The sequence below is a fragment of the Myotis yumanensis genome, unplaced genomic scaffold, assembly GCF_028538775.1.
Source record: "Myotis yumanensis isolate MYYU_CA2020_CCGP unplaced genomic scaffold, mMyoYum1.0.hap1 SCAF_6, whole genome shotgun sequence".
In the NCBI taxonomy this organism is placed as follows: Eukaryota; Metazoa; Chordata; class Mammalia; order Chiroptera; family Vespertilionidae; genus Myotis; species Myotis yumanensis.
In genome coordinates this window covers 56,054,526-56,078,808 of record NW_027223757.1, presented here as the reverse complement: position 1 = coordinate 56,078,808, position 24,283 = coordinate 56,054,526, and the positions used below count along the sequence as shown (strand labels likewise).

Sequence of the window (24,283 nt, the reverse complement as noted above, 5' to 3'; positions counted from 1 at the left end):
TGAGTTGAGAGCAGCATGGGTATAGGCTAAAATCCACAGGGCAGCTTTGGCTCTAAAGGTCTGATCTGTGCTTCAACATGCCATTGTATTCTGATCTGCACCATTTCTCATGCCCAGAATGCCTTCATACAGAGGATGCAGAAATTTAGAAAATGCTTTTATAAACTCCATCTGCAAACTTACCATGGAGAATTAAAGGTCTCCTCAATTGCATGTTCCAGTAAATATCTTATCCCAAACCTCAATCATGTATGTCATTTACTTCTGCAGACTGAATCACTAAATCTGTCTATGTCTCCTTCTCAATTTAGTCTAGATCACACTGTTTATTTCTAAAAGCCAACAACTTCCACAAAAGACAAGGGATCAAGTTTTGAGCAGCAAAGAGAATTGTATGTTATTTTGCTGCAGATTATCAGAGTCATAAAGCTGGAAAGGTCCTTGGAGACCATTTAGCAACAAGTAATGCCCAAGAAGGTTAAATGACACCATGATTACAGGAGCAGACACATGCATGAGCATTGTCACCTAGAGAAAAGCCAGAAAGGCCAAGTACAATGGCCACTTGTACCAGGAGACCTTTTTTTTAATTATTATTAGAATGATATTCTCTCTTTTTTTAAAAAATATATTTTATTGATTTTTTACAGAGAAGAAGGGAAAGGGATAGAGAATTAGAAACATCGAGGAGAGAGAAACATCGATCAGCTGCCTCCTGCACACCTCCCACTTGGGATGTGCCCACAACCAAGGTACATGACCTTGACCGAAATCGAACCCGGGACCCTTCAGTCCGCAGGCCGATGCTCTATCCACTGAGCCAAAGCGGTCAGGGTGAGACCTTTTTTTTAAATGTAGGAAAATATCTTCTATGTTATTTCAGACTATAAAAATACGCAATATTTTTCAGAGGAATTTGTTAGAATTCATATATTCAAGTGAATATGAATGTTACCCTTCAGAGTGCTCACTTTCAGACTATGCATTTATTCAATGATGCTACAAAATTGCTCAACTACTTTTTTAAAATCATTTATGCTAAGCGAAATAAGTCGGTCAGATAAAGCTAAGAACCATGTTTCACTCATATGTGAGATATAAAATTGAAACTCATAGACACAGATAACAGTATGGTGGTTAGCAGAGGGAAGTGAGTGGGAGTAGTAAAGGGTAAAGAGGGTGAAACATATGGTGACAGAAGATGATTTGACTGGGTAATGGGCACAAAATGCAATACACAGAACATATAGCACAGAAATGTACACCAGACACCTGTATAATCTTATTAACAAATGTCACCCCAATAAATTTAAATTTTAAAAAGGCCTGGCTGGGTTATTCAGTTTGTTAAGAGCACAGCTTTGATGTTTATGTCTGTTGGTGTTATCATGTCTCTATCTTCTCCCAATTTCTTAACTGCTCTCCCCTGTTTTAACCACTCTTGCCTATTTTCAAAGTCATGCTCTTTACCCACTTTAATTTCCACGTGGATGACCTTTCTTGTATGTTGGTCTTTCTTGTTTTTAAGATGTTCATTTCTAATGGTGTTTTGTACCACACTCCTTTTGCCAAGGTTGCAGGTTCAATCCCCAGTCAGGGCATATACAAGAATCAACCAATAAATGCAGAAATAAGTGGAACAACAAATCAATGTTTCTCTCTTTCTTTTTCTCTCCCTCTGTCCTTCCCTCCCTCTCTCTGCCCCTCTTCTCTTTCTCTAAAAATCAATCAATAAATAAAAAGAAATAAATGAAATTTATTTTTATATAAGAAAAAAATCATTTCCTTGCTCCATAGTTCTATCTTGGTGATTTTCTTTCCTCTTTCATAACTAGTGATACTAGATTTGAACAAAAATTTTGTGAACATGTATGGGAGAGGAGTATTGGGAGTTTGAAACATAAAACATAAAGTATGAAAGCATGAAGGAAGTATGCTTCCTTTTATATTGCATCTTGACTAAAATGATGAGGAAGAAGACATCAAATAAAAGTATATTTGATTTAGAGTTAAATCAATGCATATTCCAGGAACTGAAATAAACATGACTAAATCACAATGTTTGACGGGAAAGAAACAAGAATTAAGGCTAGAGAGGTAAACAGAGCCAGATATGCAGGACCTCTAATCTGTGTTCAGGGATTTGCACTGGATCCTAAGAGTATAACATTAAACAGGAGTGTGATGTGATCAGTTTGCATTTTAGACCAGTCCTGTGTGGTCAGGGTGAAGAATGGATTAGAGAGGCAGGACTAGGTGATCCAAATATTGATTTGGATTAATGTTCTTATTCTATTTTCAAGAATCAATATCAGCCTCAAAGGATTTATCTTAAAATTCCATCACTGTGATATTTCAAAGAATTGCTATAGGTTGTAAAGATAGTCTTCTATGAGGAATTCCAAAAGTACTGTGAACATTAGCAGTAATTATTGTAGAGTTCCAGGGTAGTATTTGCAAAGAGATTACACTCATTTGGATTCTAACTTTGTTTTTAAAAAATCACATTATTTTTTTGGAGAAACCTTAGAATCAAAGTAAAAATGAAAAAGGACTTTGAATGTATAATTACTTTAAAACTTTGAAAGATCATATCCATTTGTATGCCACTCAATAAATAGAAATCTATGCATATTTTTGGAGAAAAATCTGAGAAAGGTACATTTAGAAATAGCTGAGGGCACAAATCCAATGTAAATTACAAATCTGGTCTCTCTGCCACAACATGTGGGCCAATGTCAAAGTTTGAACACTAACCATCTTCTGCAACTAGAATTCACCTACTAATAATGTGTCCTGAAGTTTTGTCTATTTATAATTCCATAAAAATAGTACTGCCTGATACTAATGCAATTTGCCAAAATATTATATTCCCTGCTTTATTAATAAGCTCTTTTCTTCCCACATACTGGGGTCCTCATGAACTAAGCAATCATATGTTCCAGTGGTATGAAAGCTCTTTTAAGTCCAAACTGTTTCTATTGGCACCCGTACATACATTAACTCTCATGTCAATGCCTCCCCCCACCCCTTAAATCAGCTCAATAATTAGTTGAAATGATTTAATCCAACATACTAAAATTATAATTCCATTACAGAGTTCCTTGTTAATCCTAAATAATTCTTAGGGACAAAATATGAAGTAGTTGTAAGAATGGCTTTAACTTCATTTTATATTAAACTATGTTTAAATAACTCTGATGATATGTGTGTGGGGGTGTATTTTAATTGATTACAGAGAATAAGGGAGAGGGATAGAGAGATAGAAATATCAATGATGAGAGAGAATTATTGATTGGCTGTCTCCTGCATGCCCCACACTGGGGACTGAGCCCACAACCCAGGCATGGGCCCTGACCGGGAATTGAACCATGACCTCCTGGTTCATAGGTTGACACTTAACCACTGAGCAACGCTGGCCGGGTTGATATATTTTTGAATTAACAAGTACACTCAAATTTCAGTCTAATTTTCAAGAATGCAACTCTGTCTCTGCCAAACTGACATATTTCCCAAATCTGATTAACAAAACTATGTTTGTGTTGGAAGGATGATTTTTAGTAGTTTATTGAGTTTACTCCTTTGGGGGTGTGTGGAAGTATGATAACTTATCATTTGTAAAATAAGACTTTATTCTGGTATTGCTAAGAAATATGAGCCAAGACATGTAATTTCAGTGCCTAAAATAATACTTACTGAAAAGAACATGTAAAATGAAGTTAATATTCCAACTCTCTTAGCATCTAATACCTGGATTTGAGTTCTGCCTCTTCACTTACAAATTGAATTTTTGGGGTAAAATTTTCAGTCTTTCCACTATCCTTCTGAGAACTCCTTTTGCAATTCTAAATCAAGAAAAAGAATTAGAAAAATATACCCAACAGAGGTCAGATGAACAAGTCAGGCCACCTACTACTATGCAAAATATTCAGGTGTTGAAAAAGTGACTCACCACCAATCCAATTAATGAAAGTAAGGAAATAAAAATATTATATATTTGCTCTCAGTGCAATCCATATGGAAAATCTCTCTAAGTGATTTCTAAATAAAACTATGACTAGTAATGAGGCAGGCATACATGGCAGGATATGTATATATTTTTAAAAATATGCTTTTATTTATTTCAGAGAGGAAGAAAGAGGGAGAGATAGAAACATCAACCATGAGAGAGAATAATAAATCGGCTGCCTCATGCGCCCCCTACTGGGGATCAAGCCCACAACCCAGGCATGTACCCTGACTAGGAATCAAACCATGACCTCCTGGTTCATAGATCAACCACTGGCTGGGAAAATTTTGTTTTTTATAGATGTGCAAGAATATAAATAGACTCTAAAATAGATAATTAGAGTTTATGGGTTTTAAGAGTATTAGAATTCCATGCTTGCCTCTAAGCAATAGGAGACTGAGTAAGAAAGAAGTCAAGAACCCTGGCCAGTGTGGATAAGTTGGTTGAGCATCTTCCCATGCCTGGGTTGCTGGCTCAATCCCCAGTAGGGAGCGTGCAGGAGGTACCTGATTGACGTTTCTCTTTCACATTAATGTTTCTCTTTTTCTCTCCTTTTCCCTACCTCTCTCTCTAGACTCAATAAAACATGAGAAAATAAAGAAAATGACTGGAAAATTTAAATACTGCATAATAAATAACAAAATCTATAAAGTCATCTAGATAATAAGTTGCTAAAGAGTTTCATGTCAGGCTAAGACTTTTTCTATGCCTTGCTTTCTTTAAAATCAACTCTAGTGACACGTGATTACAAGCAATAAAAAGCACCCATTTTTGGTGTATAATTTGATTAGTTTCAATAAATGCATTTCTATAAGCAAGATACAGAATATGCTCAACATCCCAAAAGCCCATTCTAGTCAATCCCCTAACACTGGCCCACAGACAACTACTGATCTCCTTTCTATCACTGTAGATTACTAGTACATTTGTCTTTTCTTGATTTTTAAATAAGTGGAATAATATAAATTAAACCTTTTGTATTTGTCTTCTATTGTTTGGCATGATTTTCTTGAGATTCATTCATGTTGCATAAATTGTAAGTTCCTTTTTATTGCTGAACAGTATTCCTATATATGGTTATACCACTTTGGGTATGTTATTATGAACAGATTGATGGATATATGGTTTAATTCCATTTTGAGAATATTACAAATAAAGCTGCTATGAGTTATTTTAAAGTTTGCATTTCGTGGCTTCCGGTCAAGATTGCAGTGTGGTAAGTGAGGTACTCGCATCCTCCCAAAACCACATAAAAAATACAACTAAACTACAGAATCACCATCATTCAGAACTGCCTGAAATCTAACTGGACAGAAGTCCTACAACTAAAGATATAGAGAAAAAGCTATATCAAGACTGGTGGGTAGGGTAGAAACGAGGAATGGGCTAGTCCCATGTGGCAAATGAAAATTGGGAGGGATATCTCAGTTGTGGAGGATCCTCCTCAGGAGCTAGGGGTCCCAGCCCCACACCTGCGCCCCAGCACAGAGTTCCAGTGTTAGAAAGAGAATTCCTCATAACTTGTGGCTGTACAATCCAGTGGGGATTGAGTTTGAGGGAGACGGATGGGGGCTGGAGGCCCAGGAAATTCCTTTTAAAGGGCCCGTGCAAGGACTACTTGGATAGTCATTGGAATGTAAAGTACAGCATAAAAAATATAGTCAATAATATTTTAATAACTAAGTGCGATATCAGATGGATATGAGGTTTATTGGAATAATCACTTAGTAAGTTGTATAATATCTAATTATTTGGGTGTACACTGAAACTAATATAGTGCTGTATTTCAATTGTAAATGAAAAATAAAAAAAATATTTGAAAAAGTTTTGCATTTCTCTTTTGAAAATATCAAGGAATAGAATTGCTTGGTAGTATGGTAGGTATATAAAGAATACAACTGCCAATTTTCCAAAGTGGTTTCGTCATTTTACATGTCCATCAGCAGTGGATGAGTTCCAGCCCAGCCAGTATGCCTCAGTGGTTGAACCCATGAACCATGATTCCCTGTCAGGGCACATGCCCGGATTGTTGGGAGCATGTAGAAGGTAGCCAATTGATGTTTCTCTCTCATAGATGGTTCAATCTCTCTATCCCTCTTCCTTCCTATCTCTCTAAAATAAATAAAAACATTTAAAAATAAAAAAGGATGCGTTCCAGTTGCTCCAAATGCTCACCAATATTTGCTATTATCAGTCTTTTAAAATTAAGCCATCTACTGCGTGTGTAATGGCATCTCATTGTGATTTTAATTTGCATTTCCTGCCCTAGCTGGTGGCTCAGTGGATAGAGCATTGGCCTGCAGACTGAAGGGTTCGGGTTTTGATTCCAGTCCGGGCACTTATCTTGGGCTCCTCCTCGCCCCAGGCCCTGGTCCGGGCACTTGCAGGAGGCAACCAATTGATGTGCTTCTCTCACATCAATATTTCTCTCTGTCTTTCCCTCTCTCTTCTACTCTCTCTAAAAAAAATCAATAAAAAAATATCCTTAGGTGAGGATTAAAAAATAATAATAATAAAATACCGTAGCTTGCTTTCCCCTGATGACTAATGAGCTTACATGTACTTAAAGATTCTTGTTAAGTGTTGTTTCAAATCTTTGCCCATTTTAAAAATTGGGTTTTGTCTTATTACTGAGTTGTAGGAATTTTTAAAATATATTCTGAAGTAATTCATCAGACATATATATTATGACTATTTTCTCTTGTCATTTTCTTAACAGTATCTTTTGAAGAGCATAGTTTTTAACTTTATTAAAGTGCAATTTAACATTTTTTTCTTTTATAACTTGTGTTTCCTGTAAGAAATATTTAACAAACCTGAGGGCACAAATATTTTCTTCTATATATAACTTTTAAAGTCGTATCATTTTAGCTTTAGATTTATGATCCATTTTGAGTTAATTTTTGTGGGATAAGTATTAGATGTGGGTTGATGTTCATGTTTTCTTTATAGATATTTAATAGTTCAAAGACTATGTCTTAAAAGAAGTATTGTATCCCCACTGAATTACCTTCGTACTTTATCTAGGCTCAATTAACCATATGCATATTGGCCTACTTCTGGATTTTCTATTCTTTTCTTTTGATCTACTTTATTGTTCTATTGCCTTATACCATTTTTACACTATCTTAATTTACTGTAGCCTCATAAGTTTTAGACTTAAGGAGTATAATTTCTCTAATTTTATTCTTCTTTTTCAAAATTATTTTAGATATTCTAAATTCTAAGTCCTTTGCCTTTCCTAATATATTTTGAGTCATCTTGTTAATTTCTACAAAAAGCCTGCCAGGTTATAATTTTTTTTTTTTTAATATATTTTATTGATATTTTACAGAGAGGAAGGGAGAGAGATAGAGAGCCAGAAACATCGATGAGAGAGAAACATCGATCAGCTGCCTCCTGCACATCTCCCACTGGGGATGTGCCCACAACCCAGGCACATGCCCCTGACCGGAATCGAACCCGGGACCCTTCAGTCCGTAGGCCGACGCTCTATCCATTGAGCCAAACCGGTTTCGGCAGGTTATAATTTTTTTAAAAAAATTGATTTACATTTTTGTTTCATAAAAATTTTTAACAAAGGATTTCAGAAAAATGGTATTGAACTTCCTTGAATGTATTACATTATTTAGATCTGTAGATATGATGCCTGCATGTCAAAGTAAGTTTTAGACATGTACCTATAATTTCACTACTAAATACCCACATATATATTGACAAAATATTTTAACCATAGATAAAAGCATTAGAAATATTAATTAACACCCATATGCTCCCTACACAATTTTGTGAAATATTAATATTGTACCATATTTATTTCAGACCACAAGAAAGCTCAAATATCAACTAAAACTCCCTCTGTCCCTCCTGAATCCCACTTCACTCTCCTAAAATTGCTGTTTATCATTCCCATGCATCCTGTATTTTTACTATAAACGTATAACTTCCAAAAGCAAATGTGACATTGTCTTTAAACTTTATATACATAGATAACTGTACATGAATCTGATGGGTATTGAATGATATCTGATTCTTTTTTTTTTTTTTTTTTTTTTTTTTTTTTTTTTTTTTTTTTTTTTTTTTTTTTTTAATATATTTTATTGATTTTTCACAGAGAGGAAGGGAGAGAGATAGAGAGAGTTAGAAACATCGATGAGAGAGAAACATCGATCAGCTGCCTCCTGCACATGCCCAACCGGGGATGTGCCCGCAACCCAGGTACATGCCCTTGACCGGAATCGAACCCGGGACCTCTCAGTCCGCAGGCCGACGCTCTATCCACTGAGCCAAACCGGTTTCGGCGATATCTGATTCTTATGACATGATAGTATGGTGCCATTATTAAGAGCTCAGGCTGAATGTGTTCAAATGTCTCTTTTTACAATTTTTCCACAATTATATGATTCTTAGATATATTCATGTGGGCATATGAAGTACAAGTTCCTTCCACTTTTATATACTACTAGAGGGCCGGTGCAAGGAATTCGTGCATTGCGGGGGGGTTGGGGCGCGGGTCCCTCAGCCCGGCCTGCAACGACGTCAGCATCCCTCGCCCCAGCTTCCAGCCTAAGGCCTCTCCCCTCCCTCCGCGCAGCCCTCTGTGTGGCTAGGGTGTGGATGCTGGGCTCCATGTTGCCAGGGTGACGCCACCAGCATCCCACCCCGGCCACTATGGGTGCCGCCATCTTTGTCGCAGAGTGACGGTTAATTTACCTATTACTCTTTTATTAGATAGGATACAATATTGCATGGTATTTTTATGGCACAATTTATCATTTTCCTGTTGATGGACATTTAGATTACTTCCAATTTTTCATTACTACAAGCAATGTTGCTGTGAAAATTTCTGTACACATCTCCTTATGAACAAGTTTCTCTGGGGTGCCACTGCTGTGCAGGAGATTATGAAAATCTTAACTATGTTGCCAAAGTGTTTAATGAAGTTATACTCCTGCAAGCAGTGTACATATTCATCCACAGCCTCGCAAGCACTTAGCTAGGTCAGATTTAAACACTTTTGCCAATCTGATGGATGTGAAATGGTAGTTGATATCTGAGAAATGGCAGTATGGTGCTGGGCAGCCATGGAAATATGCTGCTTGGATTGCCTTTCAAAAATAGAACTTGTCTATGAGTGCAGTTAGATAACTGCCTCCAGACACAGTATCTTAAGATCTGCTCCAACATTCCATCCAAGGCCACCCTCCTCCCAGCGAGTCCCCAGTCAATTTCTCAGCACAGCAGTACCATGGGAGCCTGGTCATTCCTCTTCAGTGAGAGCTCATCTAACAAGCAATCTTTGCTTTGGAGTTCTCCACTGGGTTGGCTGAGACTTTGCCAGCTCTATATTACAGCCTGAAACTCTCTGCCAATTCTGCTTCCCAGATGTGCATGATGGTCTGAAGGCTTTCCCTGCCCAATTCTTTCCCCTCCCTGTTTATGTTCCACAGGCATTATTTCCAATACACTTTTCACACTTCAACTCCATTTCAGGAACTACTAACATGGAAAACTCAAACTGGTATGACTGAGTTCATCAGAGCTCAAGCCTCTGCTGAATCCAACTGCTTGGATCTGTCTCCAGCTCTACTTATTACTTCTGGATGTTGGGTAGGTTGTTAAATTTCCCTAAACCTCAGTTATTTCAACTCTAAAATGGGAATAATAATACCTACCTCACAGGTGTGAGCAATTAAAATAATATAAACCTTTGGAAAAACTTCTGGCACATAAAAAGCCCTCAATAAATACTAGTTTTGTTTGCCCAGTGTGATTTCCTTATTTACCACAGGAGTTGTGATTAAGCTCCAGGATATATGAAACCATGACTGTAAACAATGGCCTGAGGATACTCGTTGCTCCTTTCTTTAGGTATATGTGTATATTTAGTAGGTGTTATTATAACATGTTGGTAAACATAGTGACCTCAAATAAAATCCTCAGTGATAATGAATAATCCCAATCTGATTATCTTTGTCAATGATTAATTTATATTCTAAAACCATTCGTGTTTTGATTTTTTTTGCTTATAGTAAATTATATGTACAAGCAACATTAAGGAATATAAACTGCAAGACTGGAAAATCATTGTTGGGAGGCTTTGATTAAGTGCCGTTTCTATCAAAGTGCACTATATATTTGGATTTTATAGTGTATAAATCTTGACACTGCTCTATTAGCTTACTTTCAGGAATATATTAAGAATCAAACACTATCATAAAATATTCTCATAAGTCAAAACATATTTAGTATTCTTTTTTAAATTGAAAAAGAATATTTTTCCCCCTGAAATTATTTTCCCAGAAATACCACCAGTTTTCCCTTTTTTTCGTTGTTTTCTAAAATTTAGAATAATGACTGATGGAAATGAAGAAAGGTCAGGACAGAAGCTCAGTAACTAGTGCATTCTTCTTGCATTCTAGTCCACAGAGGCCAGGTTAATGAGAATTTGGAAGAGTAATTAGTATTTAAGACCCAGTCAAACATTTATTGTAATGTGATACTATTCCCTATCTTCAGTTTTAAAACTAGGAGTTTGGCCAAATATAAACTGTTGGAATAAGTAGATGCCTGGAAAAATAGAAGTCTCCATTAGCTTGCTGAAATATATTTTCTGTCTCATTCCAAAATCCTGTAATTCTCCATTGCAAGAAAAATAACTTCTGTATTGTTCCAAAACCCATATGAAATATATGCCCAGAGGACAACCTCTGATGCATTTGTGCAAAGAGATCATATATCTCACTCTTTAATCCACCCAATGGAAAAAAATAAAATAAAATCAAACCATAGATAGTGCATCAAAAACAGTGCTGGGGCAAGGGGCAGCGAGGAAGATTTGTACTATTTCGTCAGTAAAATGAATGCTCATACTTCAATTGATTTGCATAGTAAATTCTGATTAGGTTTGGTAAGATATATATGCTATAAAAATATATTTCTTATCAGACTACATCTGTTTTTTTCATACTATAATATAACTTATAAATTACCACTCTTCATTTCTTTTTGTACTTGTTAACTAAACTCCAGAACAGATTAGGTTTCATATTTCTGGGTAAATGATCAAAATCCTTCTTCTTCCTAAAACCCCCTCAAAATAAACAAAGCTCGATCTTTATGCAGTACATATCCTATTAAACCACTACACTTTCTTCTGGCCAAAGTGATCACTACATCCTTTAGTGATTAGAAACCTCTGAGGGACTGGGTTTCTCAGAAACTTGTGCTACAGTAATGTTAACTGAGATTTTGCAAAAATAGGAATCCTTGCCCAAATGGTTTTGAGAACCAGTACCCAGAACAAAACACGTCTCTTCACTCAGCATTTGAGTTCTCAGAACTTGAACATACTATTTACTGTAAAGTGATCATCTCTGAGAAGAGGATGCATAAAATGTGAATTTATCATTCTAATTGAACTAGAAAATACCTTTTCATGGCCCAGAAAGAGTAGAAAAGAATACCGAGAGACCCTGTACACGTAACCCTTAACATAGGGTTAAAAAAGGTTCTAAGTTGTTAAATAGTTTATAATAAAGATCAAAACCTGTAAGAGTTCATTGTTGTTCTACTAATAAATAGAATAAGGATGTCATTTTTTTGAAGGGAGAATTTTAAATGTCAAAATAAGACATATGTATCATTAAAGCAAAAAAAAAACAAAAAACCCAACTAAGTAAATTTCAAATAAAGAGAAGTTTGTGGCTAGGCAAAGAAGTAAAATAAAAAAATCTAACCAGGGAACCCACACAAAATTTCAGGAAAGGATCTTTTGCTTTCTGGTAATACAATTTATAAAGATCTCAAAAAGGAATGGGCTTATAATTCAAGGACATGCCTATCTCAAGATTATTTATTGGTATAGCTCTCTTTTCAAACCTAGACATTAAATAATAAAATTCACGAAGTTTCACAAAATTCAAAATGGATAAAATTTTTAAAAGAAAGTATGTCAAATGAAAACTTATAGACGTAGTCATGAATGCACCAAGTTTTATTTTCCTGTGGGTGGCTCTATCTGATCATAAGAGGAAGAGGTTTATGGCAGTTTAATGGGGGGGGGGGCGGGGGGGAGAGAATGTGGCTATCACTGAGTCACAGGGAGACTGTAACTGGTTTTTTGAAAGTTGACAATGCTTAAATCATAAGCATATGTGCAGTAAAGATGTTCCCACTCTTGTTTCTCATATGAGCTGTATTAGTCACTTTGTTTTTCCCCCAAGTTGATAACAATAACATTCTGTGGATTCTGTGGTTTTCAGGGAAAAAAAATAGTAAGGTTTATATTTTCAAACCCCCAGTTAAGAAGAAATTTTTCAATAGAAGAGAATACAGATTCACAGAGATGCTGGTTGTAAGCAAAATTTCAGCTATGGGACACCCAAATTCTCCACATACCAAGCAATGTAAAGACAATATGGGATATATAATCTAAAAAATTTTTGAGGTTGACTTCCCTTATATTCAATTATTCTAATAGATTGAGATTTTTTATTTTGCAGTGCCAAATCAGATGAAATCAACACAACTTTTGAAAGACTTTAGGTCTGTTGACAAGAACCTACTTTATCTAATGTACTATAAAAGTTTTATGACACTGTCTCTGCTGCTTTAGTTAAGCTTTATTCTATGGGGGCTTTTTAACTGTACTCTCATGTGTGCCCCAGGGGCCTTATTTGGTTAAGTGCCTGTTAACCCTTTCATGTCAAGTATATCCTATTTTTATAATTGAAAAAGAAAAGTGGTTTTTTTTTGTTTGTTTTGTTTAGTTTTTGTTTTTTTCCCAAGGGAAATGTTTTCATCTTTACCTTGCTTAACTCACTGCTCTGTTTGGTCCCATTAATTCCCTCTTTCCTGAAACTCTTGTCTTACTGATGCCTTTCCAGCAGTAAGTTGGCATTTCCCAATGCTCTGCTAACATTGAAATATGGGGGAGAATATAAAATTATTTTATGCTTACGACCTGCTTTTTTAAAATTTCTATTTGGATTTCTCTTATGATATTGCTGTGCTATACTTAAATTAAAAAGAAGGAATGGAAAGCACATATTTATAAATTTATTAATTGCAAAAAGTTCTATCATTAATAACAAACTGCAACAGGAAAGAGACCAATAATTTACATGCTAATAGTTCTCTAGCTCTGCAGTAAACTTAAGAAAGTAAAGATTTTTACAATGAAATACAGCACATTAAGTCTTAAGACACAGATATATCAGTTTTAAAATAAAATGAACCCCACCTCAAGGAAATACTTAAAAGATGAATGATAGCATTCCTTTAGAAGAAAATATAGCAATTAACATTCTCTCAAATATAACTTTTAATATATTTTGTGAATTAAATGATGAAAATAAGGCCAGTCACTTAGATATTTGTTATCTTTTGTAAACAGAATATTAACATTCTCATATTCACTCACTGTAAGAGGCAAAATATATAAGTAACAGACCATTTACCTACTACAACTTTGATGATAATGTATGAAATTCAATGGCTTTTGAACCTGAGTATAAATCTTCTAACAGGCCTAGATTTCAGCCCCACTTTAATCAAAATCAACCAATGATTCTACACTAGCAAAAACACACTGAAAACCAATGCTCACATGCCCACCACAAGTATGTTAGCTCTGGGTCTTGGGTAATTACAGGTCAAGGAAGATCAGAGGTAAGGTTTGGCTTAAGGTAACGCAACATGGAGAAAAGATTCATATAGGACACGATAAGGCAAGGTCACAGTTTGGGCTGTCAAACTAAAATTGAGAACAAAAATAAGATTTAGAATCCAACTCAGTTTACCAGAAACTTCCTATCCTCCTGGACCTTTTACCATCTGCATCCCAGACTTCTGAATCTAGGGTCAGGATTCCAGTATGACATGCAAACAGCTTGGATGTGGACACTCCAGTCATTACAACAAGAAAAAAAGCTGAACAAACTCAAAATAGTATCTTCTTAATCCAATTTTGCTGCCCCCAAAACTGAAGAGACACACAGGCAAACACAAAGAATCACAGCTTACCTGGAACAGAAGGCCAGGAGCAATTCCTGCAACTGGAGTCAATATCTGTGCCAATGCTTTCAACTATAATTGATGAATATTTGGCAGCTCAGTGTAGACTAACCAGAGAGTTAACAACTCGTAGGTGGGGAGAGGGGGCAGTCTTGGGGAGAACCCACCTACAGTTTTGCCTCCAGGAACCTCACCAGGTTCTCACTGGGAAGATTGGAGAAATCCTCTTATGCTTCCAGCAGAGGAATAGAAAAAGTAAGCATTTTGAAATACACCCTGAGTCCTCAATTCTCCTTTTAAAAGGCTCCTCTACCCTTCAAACTGGAGAAAATGAAATACCCAACTCCAGCTCCCTCTAACTTTTAAAATGAGGAAGGGAAATACCCATCTTAGGCTCAGTAAAAGACTGAGACCTAGCCGGAACCGGTTTGGCTCAATGGATAGAGCGTCGGCCTGTGGACTGAAGGGTCCCAGGTTCGATTCCGGTCAAGGGCATGTACCTGGGTTGCGGGCACATCCCCAGTAGGAGATGTGCAGGAGGCAGCTGATCGATGTTTCTCTCTCATCGATGTTTCTAACTCTCTATCTCTCTCCCTTCCTCTCTGTAAAAAATCAATAAAATATTTAAAAAAAAAAAAAAAAGACTGAGACCTAAACATAGGGTTATAATATGCTTCCGTTCTCCCCATATCTTATTACTACCTCAACATGGCTCCAATAAATAACAGGAGATTACAACTAAAAGAACTGCTAGCCTCAAACTCTACTTAATAAATCTGTGAGGAAATCCCAAAGACATGGGGGAGATAAGCGACACTGAGGAAAATTATCCTCTAAGACTACAGCTATAGCAAATAGTAAACACAGCCTAACTGCTAGCTAAACCAAAACCCTCACTCTGAAGGCCTTAGTTTCTTTTACTTTGTACCATCATGTCCATCTTTCAACAAAAAGTTACAAGGGAGTTAAAGGGTAAAAACTATAGTCTGAAAAGACAATGCAAGCATCAGAACTAGAATCACATATGCTAGAGCTTTTGGAGTAATCAGACCAGGAATTTCAAGTAACTATGATTAATATGTTAAAGGGCCTAATAGATAAAATAGTAGTAGACAATATGTAAGAACATATGGGTAACATTAAACAGAAGAGATGATAGCTCTAAGAAAGAATGAAAAAGAAATGCTAGAAATATAAATGAAGTAATATAAATGATATATAAATGAAAATTGCATTTGATGGATTCATCAATAAACTAGACATGGAGAAGAAAAAAATTAGTGAGCTTGAAGAAATGTCAATAGGAATTCCCAAACCTGAAATGCAAAGAGAAAAAGAACAGAATACACAAGAACTATGGGACAATTACAAAGAGTGTAACATATGCTAGCAGAGTACACACAAGAAGAAAAGTAACTGCACTAGATGATAAAGACTGGGGTGGACCTCTTTCTTAATGTCCAGTGTCCTTTGTCTTAAAATTTGGTGCAACATGTGGGGAAAAAAAAGAGTGTAACATACACACAATGGATATAACAAGGAGAGTAAATATTTGAGATAATAATGGAGAATAATTTTTATTAATTAAGATTAATGATAGACACAAAACTACATATCCAAGAAACTCAAAAAACACCAACAGGATAAATACCAAAAAAAATCTATAATTAGGTATATCATAATCAAAATGTAGAAAATCAAAGGCATTGATTTGAAAGAATCCAGAAAAAAAACACACACCTTATCTACACAGGGAAAAGATTAAGGATTACACCAAGAAGAAACTAAATTGAAATATTATAAGTATTAAAAGAAAAAAACCAACCTAGAATTCTGTAGCCAGTGAAATTATCTTTCAGAAGTGAAGGAGAGATACTTTCTCAGACAACCAAAAATTGAAGGGATTTGTCACCAGACCTGCCTTGCAAAAAAGTTCTGCCTGTTGACCTCCTTTACCCTTTACTAGCTCCCCCCATCTCTTTCTTTTTATACTAGGCTAGAGGCTCAGTGCACAAAAATTCATGCACTCAGGCGGGGCGGAGGGGCCCTCAGTCCAGCCTGTGCCCTCTCACAGTCTGGGACCCCTAGAGGAGGCCCACCTGCCAGCTTAGACCCACTCCCTGGCAGTCAGACATCCCTCTGGCAGCCCGGGAGCCCTCAGGGGATGTCCGACTAACAGCTTAGGCATACTCCCCACGGGGAGTGGGCCTAAGCCGTTAGTCGGACATCCTTAGTGCTGCCACTGCTGCTACACTAGCCAGCCATGAGCTGGCATCTGGCTGAGCAGCGCTCCCCCTGTGGATGCGCACTGACCACCAGGAGGCAGCTCCTGCGTTGAGTGTCTGTCCCCTGGTGGTCAGTGCCCATCATAGCAACTGGTCAATCCTGGTCGTTCTGCCGTTAGGGTCAATTTGCATATTACCGTTTTATTATATGGGATAACTTCTTGGCTTTCCTTTATTTACAGTATCTGTTAGATACTGTGTCTTTTAGAACTCTGTGTATTCCAAGTTTTGGCTCCTCCAATAGTTCTTTTTGCTGCACATGTTTTGGGAAGATGGTGAATAAATTAAACAAATAAAAAACACTGCCCATAAAAGTGAAATAATTGACCCAATAACCCACTGTCTAAACATGTGGAAGTGTGACAAAATTTCTATAACCCTGGCCTCACCATGAACACATGCATTGGGTACTAGTTGATTATAACAACTCTGTGCAGGTGCATCTGATAATACTAGCAATATATATCTCCAGTGCCCCGAACAATACCTGGCACATAGCAAGTATTCATTATTTCTTAAATGAATTGATGTTTTAAAAAAAGAAATATTTAATACCTGGTGAGAAGTAACAAATAATATTTCCTAAATATTATTTGTCAACTTGCTATAATACCCATCTCACAAATAAAATTAAGTCTTCTATATTGGTCTGCATTTCTGAAATCTAACTTTACAGAAGTATTACAAGTATGCCTGGGAAACATCTTACATCTGGCATATTACCAGGTGTTTCGACCAGGTGTCTAAGTCTTTAAATATAAAACACTCACTTGTCTCACTTGTGAAAAAATATTTTAAAAGTTTTCCAGATATGTATGCAGATTTAGGCAGCCTTACCCCATGATTAAAAACAATTTCATAGGAATTTAATACAACTTTTCAAAATATCAAGACATGATAGTGAACTCAAATGGCTGAAATGAGCAAAATCTGCTCCTAATTTTAATTTCATATGGTTTGGCACCTAAAAAGAACAGTTAATACTAAACTATTCTTTTTGTAAAAGTCAGAAGAGACAAGCTAGGTAAGTCTTCTCTGACAACTCATCTTCCCCAGGTTACTTATTAGATACACTGTTTCTTATATTCTTACATACCTTAAACTCATTTCCACTGAAGGGCTTACTGAAAATGTCTGTTTATTTATCTCTCTCCCCAACAATACTGAGTTCCTTAAAAGCATTTAACAAAATGAATGCCTGATACATATAGGTGCTCAATGTGTTTGCTGAGTAAATAAATAATCCAAGGTACTCTAAGTACTATCTTTGACTAAGTTTATAGAAATCATTTGTATGAGCGGGGACAACTCTACTATATATAGGGATAGTTAATTTCTCTTACTATACATGAGTCAAGAACGTTTGGATTTTTTTTTCCTTTATCCTCACTATTATTTATTTGTTTTCCAATATGTCAATACAGCTTATCCAGAAAAAAAGTTTAACTTAGCTAAAAAAATATTGGTATGACTGTGAACCCACATTCACATTAAGACCTGTCTAGGCTGTATAGCATGCTCTTTTCCTACATATGGCATTATATATTTGCTTGTTCTGTCTTTTCTTAACATCAGAATTCTAAGAATGAAAAAAGTACATGGGAGTACAGTATATTATAAAACTAACACAACAACCTTAACCACAAGAGTATAATATACATTTAACAGTCATTGAAAACTTATTATGTGCTAGAGACAGTCAAAACCAAGAGACTTGTTTTTTTTCTGTTTTGTCCTTTCACCTGAAACAAAAAGCACAAAAGCTTTATTCTCGTTAACTCCCAGCTTTAAGTTCAAATGTAAAACATCTTAATGTAAAATACTTTGAAACCAGATACAAACTGAATGAATCCAACAAATATTTACTGAGTATTTCCTAGGAGTCAGGCTCTAGGGGTAGAGCAGTGAACCAAACAGAAAAAAAAAAATATCCTTGCCTTCATTGGATTCATACTGTATTTATTTAAGACAGATAATAAATAAGTAAATTATACAACATGTTCTATGGTGATAAGTAGTGTAGAGAAAGCCAGCCAGTATGAAGGGTGCAATTTCGAGTAGAGACCTAAAGGAGGGAGGGGAAAGGGAAAGAGAAATGCCCGAGGGTTAAGACAACAGCAGGGCAAAGAACCTGAAGTGTATTTGAAGTGGACAAGAAAGAGCAAGATTTGGAATGCACATTGAATGAAACTTCTGTTGAATTCACGCACATTTCCTATTTCCTTATAATTCAAGTACCAGAAAATATCTTCAAACTGTTTTATTTGTTTAGGGAAGTTAAAATGTTTAGAGAAAGAGGAAAATGCATAGTTTTCAAACAAATCACCTAATTTTCCATAGCTTCCTTCTCACAGTTATTAGGTAGGGTTTATCGTCATGGCTACATGTGTAAAATCCAGCCAGAAGCTTACAGCTATTGGCATTTCTATTTTCACCCTGATAGCGACAGCTGCATTTGTAAGTGGTCTGAACACAGACTGTGCTGCACATGCCACATTATTTGCACGGACACATTTGGATAGCATTGCTTTAAATCAGACAGGAATGCAACGTAATAAGTCAGCGTGTGGGCTCTGGAGCCAGACTGACGTTGAATCTCAGCCCTGTCACTTTCTAGTTGAGTAGCTATAGAAAAGTCCGTAATCTCTCTGTGCCTCTGTTTCTTATCTGAAAAATGGGGATAACTAATTGTAAGAATGTCATAAAACCATTTTTGAGGATTTAAAGTATGTAAATTAGAACACAGCTTGGTATATACCATAAAAATGCATTAGCTGTGGGAGTGAGTGAAAAAGGTGAAGGGATTGAAAAGTAGAGGTTAGTAGTTACAAAACAGTCATGGGGATGTAAAGTACAGGATAGGAAATATTTCTATATATAAAAGCCTAAGTGACCAAATGACCGAACGACCTAACGACCGGTCGCTATAATGCGTACTGACTACCAGGGGGCAGACGCTCAATGCAGGAGCTGCCCCTTGGTGGTCAGTGTGCTCCCAAAGCTAACCTCCCATGGCCCCTCCCCCCAGCCAACCAGCCCCAATGACCTCCACTGGGGTGGCTGGCCAACCTTCCATGGCCCCTGACCCACCCCAATCACCGGCCAGGCCAAGGGACCCTACCTGTGAACGAATTTGTGCACTGGGCCTCTGGAAGTCAATAATCCTATCTAATAAAAGACAAAAATGGTAATTGACAGTACCTTCGCTATGCTTCCCATTGGCTAATCAGTGAGATATGCAAATTAACCGCCAATAAATATGGCGGCCAGTAGCCATGCAGCTGAAGCGAGCAGGAGGCCTGCTTACTCCAGTGATGGAGGAAACCAAGGTTCCCTGCCTGCCGCGGCCCGGCTCTAAGCTCCGGAAGCAACAAAGTTTCAATTATAGAAGCTAAACAAACCCCAGATACCTGTTTTCAGCAGGCCGTGGCCTCAGAGCTGCAGCAAACAGGAGCCAGCTCTCAGCTCCAGTGACAGCAACAAAATTTCAATTATAGAACGTGAATAAATCCCAGAATAAAAAAAAAGAAAAAGAAAAAAAGAAGAGGCTGGGAGCTTCAGTCACCGGCCAGCCTGAAAACAGCCCACAGCCCCTCACCCAGACTGGCCAGGCACCCCAGTGGGGACCCCACCCTAAAGGGGGTGTGGCCAGCTGCAAACACCCATCAGCCCCTCACCCAGGCTGGCCAGGCACCCAAGCAGGACCCTCACCCTGATCTGGGCCACCCTTCAGGGCAAACCAGCTGGCCCCCACTCGTACACCAGGCCTCTATCCTATATAGTAAAAGGGTAATATGCAAACTGACCCTAACAGCAGAAAGACTGGGAATGACTGGTCACTATGACACACACTGACCACCAGGGGGCAGATGCTCTATGCAGGAGCTGCCCTCTGGTAGTCAGTGCGCTCCCACATGGGGGAGCTCTGCTCAGCCACAAGCCAGGCTGATGGCTGCCAGTACAGCGGTGGTGGTGGGAGCCTCTTCTGCCTCCTCAGCAGCGCTAAGGATGTCCGAATGCAGCTTAGGCCTGCTCCCCGCTGGCAAGTGGACATCCCCTGAGGGCTGCCGGGCTGCCAGAGGGATGTCTGATTGCCAGCTTAGGCCCAATCTCCCAGGGAGCAGGCCTAAGCCAGCAGGTGGTCATCCCCCAAGGGGTCCCAGACTGCGAGAGGGCACAGGCCGGGCTGAGGGGACCCCCCACCCCCGAGTGCACAAATTTTTGTGCACCGGGCCTCTAGTATTGTAATAACTAAATATGGTGCCAGGCAAGTATTGGAAATATGAGGCATGGAACACTTTGTAAAACATACAACTATCTAACAACTATGCTGTGTACATGAAACCAATATAAAATAATTTTGAATGTAAACTGTAATTTTAAAAACCTAAAAAAATGTATCAACTGTTATGATAGTTGTTATTATTAATATTGATGGAACACATCTGGTGGTTTTTCATATATCATAAACACAATAAGAAGTAATTATGATTCCTTATTTTTAAATATTTGCTCTCTCTGGATAGCAACAGTAAAAACCATTCTTTAATTTCTGAAGATTCAAATCCATGGTAAGATCTGAATGCATATCAAGTATTCATTCTTAAATTTAAACAGATATGTTTACATGTCAAGAAAACAAACAATGCATTAAAATTGAGTCAGTTTCTCATCATTTCTAAGTTGGAAAAAATATGCCTTTTAATACCCGATATTTATGAGTCCCCAGTCATGTGTAAAAAGTATACTTAAAAGCAAATTCTTTTGCATTTCATAACATTTAGAAGAACATCATAGAGTGTACTTACACAAACCTAGATGGTGGAGCCTAACTAGGTTATATGTTATAGCCTATTTCTTTTAGATTACAAGCTTGTACAGCATGTTACTGTGCAAAACAACAGGGGATTAAATCAAGCACAACAGAAAATGATGCAATTCAGAGACTCAGTAAGCACGAGATGTCTGAAGCTACTGCTGGTATAACACAGCATCCTGTTTTACAGAAAACTTTTTAATAAGTAGACAGAGTACACTCTAAAAAACAATTAAAGTATAGTATAATAACTACATAAACCAGTAATAGTTGTTGATTATCAAGTATTATGTACTGCACATAACTGTACGTGCTACACTTTTATGTGACTGGCAGTGCATAAAGTAATGAGCAGGGAGCATATACAGTGTGGAGACGCTGGACAAAGGGATGGTTCACATCCCAGGCAAGATGAAGAGGGATGGCATGCGATTTCCTCATACTACTCAGAACTGCACAATATTTAAAATTTATGAGTTGTTTATGTCTACCAAAAAAGTTTCCATTTAATATTTTTGGACTTTATTTGGAAAATTGTGCTTCTCTAGTTCACATTAGATAAGGGGGCAGATATAAGAGTCCTCCCCTAATCTGCAAAATGAAATTGCAGATAAGGGGGGGGCCACTATATAAAGGATTCATGGAGAGGAGAAGGGTGACAAGAAACAGGCAAAGTGCAAGGGCCAGATCAGAAGGGATTTATAAGTAAAAGGTGAAAACAGTTAATAAAGGGGGAAAAGTAAGCTCTTGAAGACTTACTGTTAGGATACAAAAGAAACTAGAAATTACTGAAAGGTTCTTTATGGTGATAAAGATATAAAGTGGTAAAGTCCTCGTTGGGTTATGGTTATGGAAATGGAGTCAAGAGTATAGATCAAGGACACAACAGAGGAACTGTCTGCATGGATTTAGCAATGAATCTGTTCTTAAGACAAATGCACAGAAAAACATTGGGGAATTATAGCAGATACTCAAGAAGAAAAAAGTATTTCAATTTCTGCTTTGGGATATAATCAGATGACACTGTTACAGATGATTTTTAAAGAAAGAGAAACAGTGAAGAAGTGGACTAGTTGATTTGCATATTTGGCTTATATAAGCCCAAGTCTCCTTTTTAATCTTTGCAAGTTAATTCAATAGTTTTCAGTATCTTTGTATCATCTTTTATTGAGGAAATAATTCTTGTCATCAACTTGACTTGAAGCTGACTTACAATGAATATGAAGCATAGGAAATGTAATACAAGGCAAATAAAAAGTTTTCCTAAAAATTTTTCTTTTGAATTAATCACCTTTAGCTCCTGATGAAAAAAACTTTGGGCAAAACAAGGAAAAACAAAGTAATTTAAAATGTTGAATGAGAAATATATTCCTCTGGGTCAAGTATAATTATATCATGTGATGATCAAACATTTTCAACTGACTCATAATGATCCCAATTATAAATGAATCACTAAATTTTTTGATACAGCTCAGCCCTGAATGTTTAAACAAAATACAGATTCTTTAGTACTTTAATAGAACCCTAAAGTTAGAACACTTTAGAAAATGCTTAATTCTAATAAATACTTCCACTTAAGGCAGAAACCTGTATGTTTATGTTTATATTTATATTACATTATATATTTATATTGTATAATGTATACATTATGTTTATATTAAATGTATCTGCCCATGTACTTAAAGTGACAGAGAGGTAACAAATAGTATTTACAACAGCCAAAAATAACAACTACTGAGTAATTTTTACTGAAAAGCGTTGTGGTAAATACTTCTATACGTATATACATATATATAACAATCCTCACCTGAGGATATATTTTTATTGATTTTAGAGAGACAAGAAGGGGGAGAGAGAGAAACAGCAATCTGTTGCCTCTCCTTGACCAGGGATTGAACCCGAAACCTAGGTATGTGCCCTGACTGGGAATCGAACCCACAGCCTTTTGGTGTATGGAACAATGCTCTAACCAACTGAGCCACCTGGCCAGGGCATGAGTACTTTCATATACATTATTTTATTTCTGAACAATTCCAACTATTAAGTGTTCTCTCTAACATTAATGCAAATTTGCCAACCTATAACTTTTAATTAAATTGGCCCTCATCATCCTCCCTTGGGAAAAAATTGTACTTACTATTTGTATCACTTAACAAAAGTAATTTTGTTTTTTAATGTTTAATCTCAATCATCACAACAACCCTATGAAGTAGGTGCTATTATTATTTTTCACTTTTTTTCTGGAGAGGTAAGCAACTTTCCCAAGGTTGCAAATGTAGTAGCTGATGGAACCAAAGGTTGATTTCAAAGCCCAGGTTTTGCTTATCACATGTCCCTGAGACATGGGCCTTGTACACTGACAAAATCATGGTTCTGAACTTCCCAAACTGAGGGTCAAATCCCAAACCATGGTGAACTCCATGAAGTAAGAAACGTCATTCTATAAGGCCTCGGTAGAAATGGACTACAAACCTATCCAGGCAACACCACTCTAATATATGCTCAGTAAGACAGCCTTTTCACCATTATAATTTTTACATATCCAAATCTAACCATATTGGTTAAGAATAATAACAATTGCTTATTTTGTTTTTATTCATATATGTGGCAGTCTTTGCCATCTATACTGTAGAATGTGGTTTTATTTTGACTGAAGATGTAAAAAAAAAAAAAAAATTGGGTCACCATCTGTGGATGCCACAACAAAGTCTTAAGAATTAATCACTACATTATGGTTAAATCAAAATCATTACATGCTGTGTCAGTTTTGGCTTGTTTTATAATTTGTGAAATAAAAATAACAGTCAAATGATGGAAAACTAAGCTGGCCAGAATATGATCATCTTGGCAATATGAATGATTATTCTGTTCTTATGTCCTGATTGTGGCAAATTTTATATAAATTTTGTTACAGCTTTAAATAATGGGACTTTGAAATCTATCAGCTCAGAAAATATTTACTGCCGACCTCTATTAAATGTAGTTTGATTACTTTATGTAACATACTGACTTCAGAACCTCTAGCCCTCAAGGGATAATCTGTTTGTTGTTAGACTTGGGGAAATCAGGTATTCACCCTCACCACATCCCTATTTTCCTACTTTCTACATGAAAATGATGGTAGTAACTCAGCAAATGTAGGATATATTTAAACTT

The 24,283-nt window shown here is 36.7% G+C and overlaps 1 protein-coding gene and 1 non-coding gene across 2 annotated transcripts in view; one reads left to right on the top strand and one right to left on the bottom strand.

Annotated features, from left to right (window-relative positions):
- ME1 (malic enzyme 1) overlaps positions 1–24,283 on the bottom strand; it is a 166,630-nt gene that overhangs the window by 57,886 nt on the left and 84,461 nt on the right. The window lies entirely within an intron of this gene.
- On the top strand, positions 15,364–15,522 carry LOC139013409 (small nucleolar RNA SNORA81). The gene has a single exon (XR_011472049.1). It is a non-coding gene; the product is annotated as a small nucleolar RNA SNORA81 (small nucleolar RNA).